Genomic DNA, 11,862 nt, shown 5'->3' on the forward strand with positions numbered 1-11,862 from the left:
CTGGAGGCCCCGCCCCGTTGGAGGAGTTCCAAAGAGGGATTCTGGGAAATGTAGTTTTTTTCGGCATCAGAGCTTAGGGAAAGATAGTGAATGAACTATTCCTCCCAAGACTCATAGCGGGAGAGTTTACGTCAGGACAGCGGGTGGATTGGTCAATTCACCGAGTAGTCCTTCTACACGTCACATATCACCCAGGCATGGAATTTAAATAAGATAAGGACAAAACGCCACTCAAGTACTTCCTCGTTAGTATAGTGGTGAGTATCCCCGCCTGTCACGCGGGAGACCGGGGTTCGATTCCCCGACGGGGAGATACATTTCCTTTTGTCGTTTGCACACACCACTTTGCAAGAATCGTAGTAATAATAATAATGATGGTGATGAATTAGCATCAGTACGTTTTGTCGCTTTTACACACTACTTTGCAAGTAAAAGGGTAAAGGTTTCCCCTGATGTTAAGTCCAGTGACCGACTGTGGGGGTTGGTGCTCATCTCCATTTCTAAGCCGAAGAGCCGGCGTTGTCCATAGACATCTCCAAGGTCATATGGCAGGCACCTTCCCGCCGGAGCGGTACCTATTGATCTACTCACATTGGCGTGTTTTCGAACTTTGCAAGTATCTTAATAATAATAATGATGATGATGATGATGATGATGATGATGATGATGATGATGATGATGATGAAGAAGAAGAAGAAGAAGAAGAATTAGTATCAACACCTTTGTCACTAAAAATCACTAGATTTTTAAAACTAGTCTCACATTCCCTAATGGAAATTAAGTATGAACTGGTGCATTGTGAAATGAATCCCGAAATCCCAAACACTGATATTGTCCACTTGGGTGGTAGAGATACCATTGCTTCCCTATAGTTTGATGTACACAAACTTTGTTTTATGCACAATATTGTTAAAATATGAAATAAAATGGCTTTCAGGTGACATGTAAAAGGTGTATATGAAACATATATGAATTTCCCATTTAGATTTGGGTTTTATGCGTGTATATGCAAATGCAAGTATTCCAAAAATGTTAAAGAATTGGAAATCTGAAACACTTTGGTTCTGAAGAATTTCCAATAAGGAACACTCAATTAGCAGTTCTGTGCAGATAATTTTTATGGAATGGTTTAGAGATCTTTAAGTCAGATTTCTGGATGTGATGCTTGTAGAGTTTGTTATCCAAAACCCCTAATCCCCTAACCAGAAACCACGCTGGCATGGCTGCCGGGAGCTGTCCAAAAGAGTAATATTTCATCTGCTACAGAGACCCCATTGCAGTTAAACTGCATTACAGGAGTCTACACTGACCATATAATGCAGGCATGGACAAGCTTCGGCCCTCCAGGTGTTTTGGACCTCAGCTCCCACCATTCCTAACAGCCAGTAGGCTGTGTTGTCAAAGGCTTTCATGGCCAGAATCACTGGGTTGCTGTGAGTTTTCTGGGCTGTATGGTCATATTTCAGAAGCATTTTCTCCTTTTGTGTGTGTAAACAGTTTATTATATTTATGGTACTTAACAGAGCAACAAATCATAGCAGATATAATCAGGTAACAATAATTTTGACGGAGTTGATGGAGTTCTGGCATGATGTCAGTTGTAGTTAATCCACAACCTTATGCATTTTGTACAATTAAAAAAAACATTTTTCAAATAACTCGGGCGACGATGGGTACCCAAGCTAGTATTCTTTAAATATTACAGTGATATAGAAGAGTATGAACATGGGAAATTAAATGGAAATAGATTAAAGGTAAAGGTAAAGGTTTCCCCTGATGTTAAGTCCAGTCGTGTCCGACTCTGGGGGTTGGTGCTCATCTCCATTTCTAAGCTGAAGAGCCAGCATTGTCCGTAGACACCTCCAAGGTCATGTGGTCGGCATGACTGCATGGAACGCTGTTACCTTCCCGCCAGAGCGGTACCTATTGATCTACTCACATTTGCATGTTTTTGAACTGCTAGGTTGGCAGAAGCTGGAGCTAACAGTGGGCGCTCACTCCGCTCCCCGGGTTTGAACCTGGGACCTTTCGGTCTGCAAGTTCAGCAGCTCAGCACTTTAACACACTGAGCCACCGGAGGCTATCCTTTAGATTATCCTTCCCTATATGTGAGCTTACAATTCCAAAAATCTTCCAACCAACATAAGCTGTTTAAAATAGACAAATGTAAGAAAGAATGAAAGCAATGAGAAAATGTGCCATGCAGTCAGATTATTTCTCCATCAGTTCCTTGGAGGAAAGACCCTTACATTAAAAAAGCATTCAAACCAAACTTTCCAGGGACATCAGAATGAATGCATTCATTTCCTTTTGGGGAGCTGCAGAGCTATAAAACCATACAGCAAGGAATGAATGACAGGAAACCAAGCAAAAAAAACAAAAAAGAGGAGGGAGATTATTATTACCAGAAGTATCAAAGGGATCAGAAATGCCTGCAGACTACAAAATGTTGTACAAAGTAGGACTTTCTCCCATTAAGTGCTTTGTGGTAATGCAAACCTGGCTGGACTGCCTTCAGCGTCTGGCCTATTGGACCCATTTTCCAAGCCAGTTAAAAACTACTTTCCGTATTGAAAACTGGAGACAATAAGGATAGAATCTAGAAAGTACAATAATTATTGTTATTTGAGCTAGAATTTTAAAACCATATGGGTAGACTATTAGAACAACTAAACTTTTAACATTAATAATATATTAAGCTTTTAGTATTCCTGGAAAGACCATTAATACACAAATCTAGGTTTCAACTCAGATTAATTTCATGTCCATCCAACCGCGTCTGCAGTGAATAGTATTTTGAGTATTATATATGTTTTTGTGGCCGCTCTTTATTTCTGTCTGACTGGGAATATGCAGAGTAGTATCAACAGGAAGACGGAACAGAAACAGGAAACTGCACACATTGAAAAGAGACAAAGAAGCAAACATATTTGAACCTTATATTTTGTTAGCATTTCTGCAATGATTTTTTGAAAATCTATCAAAGACGATGACAAGGGAAAAGATTAAATTGAAGAAAAATCTGTAACTGTGAATAATGAAATAACATCAGCGGCAATAGCAATAATATCTCTGAAAAACAATGTAGTAGAACCATATTAGTTAAAACAATAGGTCTTTCATTCAAATGAGAAGACAGGGGAGACAATTCCACCGGTTCATGAACACTACACAAAAAGTCACCTCTATATTGCAACTAAAATTGCATCTACACTGTAGAATAAATACAGTTTGACACCAATTTAATTACCATGGCTTAATGCTATGGAATCATGGGATTTGTAATTTTACAAGGTCTTTAACTTTCTCTATCAAAGAGTGTTGGTGGTTTACCAAGAACAGGACCCAGCAGTCCATAGCATTGAGCTGTGATAGTTAAACTGGCGTGAAACTGCATTAATTGTATAGTGTAGATGCACCCCAAATGAGGGTGCAATGAAGTAAGCAGAGCACCACAACTAACTATAAAGATGGTGGTGGTCTATATAGGAGAAACCATTCTCTCATACTTTGCTGTATAAGACCTAATGAGCCAGAAGCAAGGCTCAGTAATATTTCAGTTTCAAAGGAATTCTTGGTGATGTGAGTTGCTGGATGGAGTTATTGTATATGTTTTTCTGCACTCAGCATTGACATAAATATGTGTGTATGTATGTCTCTCCAATGACTTATAGCACCCCAATTTCATAGGGTTTGCTTAGGCAAAGTTTATTTGAAGGCGTTTTTGCTGGTTCCGACCTCAGAAATATAGCCTAAAGCATCTGGTATTTGTTGATGGTTCCCATCCAAGTACCAACCAGGGTTGATCTGGTGCTTTTAGGGTAATTAGGCCCTGCAATGTTTGAAATACTGAGATCTGTACCCAAAAGATGTGAGAACACCAACTGGAATCCAGAAGTACCTAATGTGTGTTTTCAATCCTTTGTAAATATTTTCTGCCTTAGCTTTGTTGCTTGTTTACTTCCTTGCTGTTTGATTGTTGTTTGATCTGGAAACTCAACTGCTTCAGCCATACTCTAGCAGGATCTTAGATATACTTTTTCTGTTTCTATCCTGAGAGCCAATTTGAATGCATTATTTCTGAAAGATGGGCTCCCTCAAGTGGTGAAATATATGCATTTGGTACAGCATGGTCTTTTCTTCACCTCTGTCTCCTGCATTTAGTATGATTTGTATTTCAGTTGGTCTATTTTGCAAGTTGTATTGCTGAGCCATGTACCTGTGGGGACATCTCACTGTGGGAGGTAAAATGGATTTTAATTCAGGGGCTATGCTTTCTCCTCAATAATTTATAAACCACGTTAATTGACTAAGGTTGAGTTAAATAAGCAAGGCAAGCACATCTTGAGCTGAACCAAACGCTTTGCAAGATCTGACTTGTTTATTTATTTATTTATTTACAGTATTTATATTCAGCCCTTCTCACCCCGAAGGGGACTCAGGGCGGATCACATTATGTACATATAGGGCAAACATTCAATGCCCATAAATACATCGAACTGAGACAGAGACAACAGACAGACAGACGCAGAGGCAATTTAACCTTCTCCTGAGGGGATGTTCGATTCTGGCCACGGGGGGGGGGGGGGGGGGATCTGCTTCATCATCCACTCTGATGGCACTTCCTCACTTCCTCATTCCAACATTGTAAATTAGTTAAATTTGCCTCCCCACTTTTATAAGTGGTACCTTATTTCCTACTTGATAGATGCAACTCTCTTTCGAGTTGCTAGGTCAGCAACGAGCAGGGGCTATTTTTTATTTTTAATTGACGGGTGCTCACCCCGCCACAGGCTGGCCTCGAACTCATGACCTCATGGTCAGAGTGATTTATTGCAGCAGCTGTTTACCAACCTGCGCCACAGCACAGTAATTCTGTACATTGGTCAAAAACAACATGGTTGTCTTTGGGAGAAATTAGTTGAATGTCAGTGATTGCTCCATTAATTATGACCTGAATTGATAGACAAGCAGTTCAAAGAACAAGCTTATCTCTAAAGAAAATCTAGGTGCTCATAATGTGCAAGACTGGATTGCTGTGGGTCTTTTGGGCTGTATGGCCATGTTCCAGAAGCTTTCTTTTCTGATGTTTTGCCCACATCTGTGGCAGGCATCCTCAGAGTTTGTGACCTCACTACCTCTGAGGATGCCTGCTACAGATGTGGGCAAAACATCAGGAGAGAAAGCTTCCAGAACATGGCCATACAGCCCAAAAGACTCGCAGCAACCCAGTGATTTCAGCCATGAAAACCTTCGAAAATAAAATGTGCAAGACATTAGTTTAAGGCAACCTTCCCAAACTTGGTGCTCTCCAGACCACAATTCCCATTATTCCCAATCTTCCTGACTAGCTTGGGAAATGGCAGGAACTATAGTCCAACACACGTAGATGTCAGATTGAGAAATGTATGTTTTTTCTCTCTGTCTCGAATAACCATGTTTCCTGTCAGTTATTATTTCCTCATTTTCTCCTCAACCATTGCTCAAAAAATTCTTGACCTGTCCCTAGAGGAGACTTCCGTTCTTTGACAATTTGACAAATATATCCATCACATTTCCTAGATTTTTGAAAATTATGCGCCTCTAAGTTTCTTCTCTCACCTCCATCATACCCTCACCATATCCTTGCCCTTCGTTTCCTTTCTGTTTTGCAGCTGCAACATCTACTAAAGTAAAATTACCAACAATTTCTGAATATCATGAGTCAGGAGGAGAAACATTCCGCAACTTTTGATGTGCCTTAACTTAGTTATATTTCGTAAAAAGGTATAATCCAGAGATTTCTGTCTAGTAGCATCATCATAACTCATATGAACTTCAGATGATGGCTTTTAAAAATGACATGGACATTGGCACCATTGAAATAACCTAAATGGGGCAACAAACTAAAGTGCTAATGAACATACACATAATACATACATATATTTTCTAGCATCTGAAATATGTCTCAGGAAGTAATTCTTAGGAAAAATTTTTTGCATAGACTCAGTGGCTTCACATTACGATCCTGCAGCACACTAATGCAGGGGTCCTCAAACTTTTAAAGTGGAGGGTCGGTTCATGGTCCCTCAGATTGTTGAGGGGCCGAATTATCATTTGAAAAAAAAAATGAACAAATTCCTATGTACACTGCACATGTCTTATTTGTAGTACAAAAAAACCCCCCCAACAACAATCATTTATTTCCTGCTTCTTGCATGGGGTTGGACTGAATGGCCCGCTAGGTCTCTTCCAACTCTACGATTCTATGATTCTATGATTTATTTATTTATTTGCTACATCTATACTCCACCCCCTCTCACCCCGAAGGGGACTCAGCGACTTACAAGTTGTATGTACATACAATATATTATATTATTAGCATAGAACAATATTAGCATTATATATTACTATATTGTACTATACCACTATACCATATTGTTATTAGTAATATTACATTTAATATATAATATATAATTAATATTATTATATTATACAATATTATTACATTGTAGTATTATTATTAGCCGCCCTAAGTCCCATACTGGGTGAGAAGGGCGGGGTAGAAATACTGTAATAAATAAATAAATAAATATTATATTGTATTACATTATAATATTATTATCAATATTATATGTATACACAATATATTATATTATTACCATAGCACAATATTAGTAAATGAATGAACAATACAATATTTAAAAATAAAAACAATTTTAACCAACATAAACCTATCAGGATTTCAATGGGAAGTGTGGGCCTGTTTCTGCCCAATGTTAAGTAGGATTGTTGTTGTGTGCCTTCAAATCATTTCAGACATTGGGCAAGCCTAAGTCTAAAACTGAGGGCGGAGGCCAGGTAAATGACCTTGGAGGGCCGCATCCGGCCCCCGGGCCTTAGTTTGGGGACCCCTGCACTAATGTGTTGCGACACACAGTTTGGCTTAGATGGTGGGATCCATTAGAATTGATAGAATCCATTGGCTATATGCAATTTCCCAAAGTTATCAAGTTCTCCAGTCAAACGTTAATATGTTATACCTATAAAACACTTAAGAATGTTCTCCCAGTGAGGTCACTTGATTAGCCGAAAATTCTTACACCTTTAGAGAAAACGAATTGGCTCCTTTTGTGGAACAGCTGCCGCACCCTTTTTAGTGTCAGTAGCCCTGAGTGACATTTTAAAGCATATATTTTTTAATATGACAGTGACATAATTTTTTTGGTAAACTATCATTAAGATTAAACCCAGAATGACTTTGTTCACACGTCATGTTAATAATGGAATCATTCTTCTCTTCAAAGCCATTTTGCAGAAGGAAAGGGGAGACAAAGACATGATATTTCTCCAGAATTTCTTTTCATAACATTAAACTATAATTTTGCATGAATGAAGGAATTGTCTGTTGACAGATTATTTGCCCTTTGTAACTGTCCACGGGCCAAGTGACATCTTTCCAAGGTCAGGTGGCATCATCCATAAGGTAGGTGGCATCAGACATGATGTGCAAGATGGCATCTGGACAAAAACTGGACAAAGTTTCTTCAAGCCTTCTTTTGCCCAGAACACAGCTTTATTGCTCCTCTGCCTTCTTCACATAGGAAAGGAGAAAGAGACACACAATTTTAAAATTCAGTACCTAGGAAACTGTTATAAAATAGCTGCCTGTGTTATAAAATAGCTGCCTGTGCCTCTACTATTTCTGCCCTAAAGGAAGGTAAATCAAATGACATATCCAAATGTCACCAGAGAGTACCTGCTATCATCACAAAAAAACCCCCCCAAAACTCTGGCTCTTGGAGAAGGGGACATTTGCTATACTATTGATCTCACTAGCTAATTATCAAAAGTAATATATAAGCATGTGCATGATTTTCTCAAAGGGAATTATGAAACCAGCGATATAGTTCTTTATGAGGCGACACTGTCTCTTTGAGAATTCATCAAAATCTGATGATATGGGCTATAATGCATGATAATTCATATTATAAAAAATTCATTAGTCTTTAAATTGCTGGAGGAATTTCTGTTGTTTTTACTGCAACAAATTATTCAACTGGGAAAAGATCCTTTTTCATATCAATAACATCTCTTGAAAATCTCACAAAAATTAATTCGTTGATTATTCATCCCCGCAGGTCTCTCAGAGCAGCAATCTTTAATTTACAGCTCATATGCTTATAGAAAAAGCCTTTCAGGCCTGAATGTTGGACAGAGAACACAGATCTGTTGTTAATTTAAGGGGCTTTATGTTTTACTTATAATGCAACTTGAGGACCCAAAAGACACAAAAATATGATTGTTATTAGTTTTGCCTATGCTACCCCTTGTTATTGGAATGCATCATTTCATATTGTAATTAATTATATACTTTTTGTGTAATGGCACTTGAGGCTAGAACGCTGAACAAAAGTCTCCCATTATTTTTGTATTTTTTTGTGTGCTTCAGTTTGGGAGCCACAAACATGTTTATTTGGTGAGGCCTGTGTGTGTGCATGGACAGGCAGGCGCCCCTCCCGAAGGAAGCTGTGACAGAAGGCCTGTGCAAATGTGCTTCCTCTTCCTTTTGCTCCCCAACTTTAAGGTCAAAGGATCTGGAAAATCCTCCTCCACCCTGTGATCTGATCTGATGATTGCAATAGTGCCACTGTTCCTCTAGCCCCGCACCCCACCTCCGCCTCTTCCCTTCCCTTCTCCACCCTTTCCTTTCCTTGCTTTGTATGTTAACTCCTTAAACACCAGACAATCCCCTATTCCATATGGACAGAATGAGATAGAGAAGAGGTGGGAGTGGAATACAGCCACATGTCATATATTGACAATGTGCTTGGATAACCCTTTAAAAAACCCACCTCAAAATATTGTATTAAAAGAAAATGCATCCATCTTTGGTGTCCCGCAAAATTCTGAGCCATTTGCATTATTTTGCACAAGTACAAAGAGAGTCGTAGCAATACACATTCATGTCTTTTTAAACTCATGCCAAACACTAAATTTTTTACAAAGTCAGTGCTTAGAGTTTGCTGAAAGTTATACCCTGTAAAATCAGAAATTCCTACACCCACTTCCATTTTCTTGTGTATGGGCATCATTTTTCAAGAGGGAAGTTCTCCACTCACTTCAAAATGAAAAAAAGCAAGCGGTATGTGGCTAAAAGCACTTTCAAATTTGAATGTATGTAGACACAAAATTCATACCCTTCAATATTTCGCAGATGAAATGTAGGATGCTTGTGGCCAAGATCACAATGTGATCAGGATGGTGAAAGTCATGTTTTTAATCACTCAAATTGAGATCAGAATTAAATCTGTGTGCATGTGTGTATGTTAGGATTGGTTAGTAGGGTATATCAAGGATTGGTTAGTAGGGTACATCAAGACGTACCTAGATTGGGTCACTTGTGGGCCACCAGATCATTCTGGTTTAATGAGGTCATATATCTGTATGGGATCATCATCAGCAGAAATATTGCACATTTTTTAAATTTTATCTTCATGCCAGATACATGCAGAGGTTTCACTATATCCACAATTTACAGCCTATGCGTCCATGGTTGCTCACTTGCCTTTAATTGATATTTTGACAGCCCTGTAGATATGTGGACATGTGCAGGCATAGCGGGAAACCAACAGAATTACAATATGGGCAAAAATAATCCAATATAGCACATTATTACCACAATGGATATGCTCCCTTAAACTGGTTTAGGTCTGTAATTGGGGATAGGTTGGGTAATTTGTTATCTTGGTTCCAAGTCTCACTAAAAGGGACATGTATGGATCCAGACTGGAGGAGAAACCAAACTTGAGAGGAGCCAAACTGGCACAAAATTAACCCAAGCTGGCACTGAGATACAGACTTAATGTATATTAGTCCTGCTCAAAGTGGTGTTCCATAAACCAATGCTGCTCCACAAGCCATTAGTCTTTGTTGTCTTTGATGACTATGACACTGAATGTTTGCCTTTTTGTATGTAAACTACTCTGAGTCCCCTGGGAGAGGAGGGTGATCTATAAATAAAGTTATTATTATTATTATTTTATTATGACACAGCATACAAGATAGACATGCTGGATTTCATATCACAAAATCACAAGTCGAACACTTCCCAAATGTCTAGGACTGTGTGATGTATTTTCGGATGATGCACGCAGATCCCAGCAGGGTGGCCTTTTGCAGTTGGCAGATCGTAATTTTGTCAATGTCTATTGCTTCCAAATGCCGGCTGAGATCTTTTGGCACGGCACCCAATGTGCCCATCACCACCGGGACCACCTGCACTGGTTTCTGCCAGAGTCTTTGAAGTTCAATCTTGAGGTCTTGATAGCGGCTGAGTTTTTCCTGTTGTTGTTGTTGTTGTTGTTATTATTATTATTATTATTATTATTATTATTATTATTATTATTATTATTAGTTTACCAGTCCATAGTTTGCTTGCATACTGCATGTCGCTTCTGATGTGAGATAATCAGCCATCTACAAAGATGTTGCCCAGGGGACACCTGGATGTATTACTATTCTGCTGGGAGGCTTCTCTCAAGTATTCTCAATTTGCTTCTGACACGATAAATAAATAAATACCAGTCTTTAGTAATCTTCTGGGAGGGGGATGGGGACAGGACAAGAGATGGGGACAAGTGTAGCCAGTGGGCAAAAGTATGGTGCTTGGATCTGGCACGTTGGGGGAGGAGGGAAGCAATTCTTGCCCCCCCCCCCCAAATCAAATAGCTTGAAAGGCAGTGATATTAGGGTAGTTCGCATGACCAAAGGTCAGGGATAAAGAGGAGCCCCCGATGGCATAGTGGGTTAAAGCCTTGTGACTTGAAGGTTGGGTGGCTGACCTGAAGGCTGCCAGGTTCGAATCCCACCCGGGGAGAGTGCAGATGAGCTCCCTCTATCAGCTCCAGCTCCATGCGGGGACATGAGAGAAGCCTCCAACAAGGATGGCAAAAACATCAGAATGTCCGGGCATTCCCTGGGCAATGTCCTTGCAGACGGCCAATTCTCTCACACCAGAAGCAACTTGCAGTTTCTCAAGTCGCTCCTGACATGAAAAAAAAGGGATAAGGAGAATAATAGCCAGTGATAAATAGAGTGAATAGAATTGAATAGAATTGAAAATAAATAGAAATAAATAGAATTGAAAACTGGTGCCAATATGACAACTTCATTTGCATTACTTTTGAAAAGTAATTATTTACCAAGTCTGATTTAGTTAGCAGGTAAGTGCACTACTTGTAACTTGTTACTTCCATTAATTTTCAATAAAAAATCTTCAGTTTTTTTGGCTTTCAATTAGCAACGAATTTGAATGCCAACCTCAGGAAGCAGATGGTAGCTGCTTGATCCAAAAGATGTGGGAACCACTGAAGGGGGCGGAAACGAAAAAGGTCTGCTGCTGTGGTGGACAGTAACAAGAGAGGGAGCTCTAACCACATTGCTTTAAAAAAAGAGGGGAGCTGCTGCTACTGAGAGTGTCCAGTTTATCATATTCAGACAACACACAACTGAAACTCAACCATCCTATGACTTTCATGTGAGAAATTGTTTTTTTAATGGTACAAGCAACTAAGGAGAACCAGATGACAGTAAAAATATAATAAAATCTAATGTGCTTTGAAGCTTCTCTCAACAGGGAGGCTGATTTGTTTCTGTTTGCCATACTTCTGATTTATTTATCTTGGTCATCCTTTAACTGTTTTTTTCCAAGCATGTCCCTTCTTGCCATTCTGTATAGGGCTTTCACCAAGCTCTGAATCAATGCATGTTGCCACTAAAGTGTGCCCCTTGTGGCTCCGTCAGGACTACATGCAGCAACAACAATGAAATTACTAGCCATGGAAGAAGTCACAGGAGTCAGTCTTATAACTGATACACCAA

General features: G+C 39.4%; 1 non-coding gene across 1 annotated transcript; it reads left to right on the forward strand.

The window, feature by feature from the left end:
* Window positions 1–240: 240 nt before the first annotated feature.
* Window positions 241–312, forward strand: trnad-guc (transfer RNA aspartic acid (anticodon GUC)). Its single transcript has one exon. It is a non-coding gene; the product is annotated as a tRNA-Asp (tRNA).
* The last annotated feature ends 11,550 nt before the right edge of the window (window positions 313–11,862 follow it).

The sequence above is a fragment of the Anolis carolinensis genome, chromosome 5 (genome assembly GCF_035594765.1).
Source record: "Anolis carolinensis isolate JA03-04 chromosome 5, rAnoCar3.1.pri, whole genome shotgun sequence".
Taxonomy (NCBI): domain Eukaryota; kingdom Metazoa; phylum Chordata; class Lepidosauria; order Squamata; family Dactyloidae; genus Anolis; species Anolis carolinensis.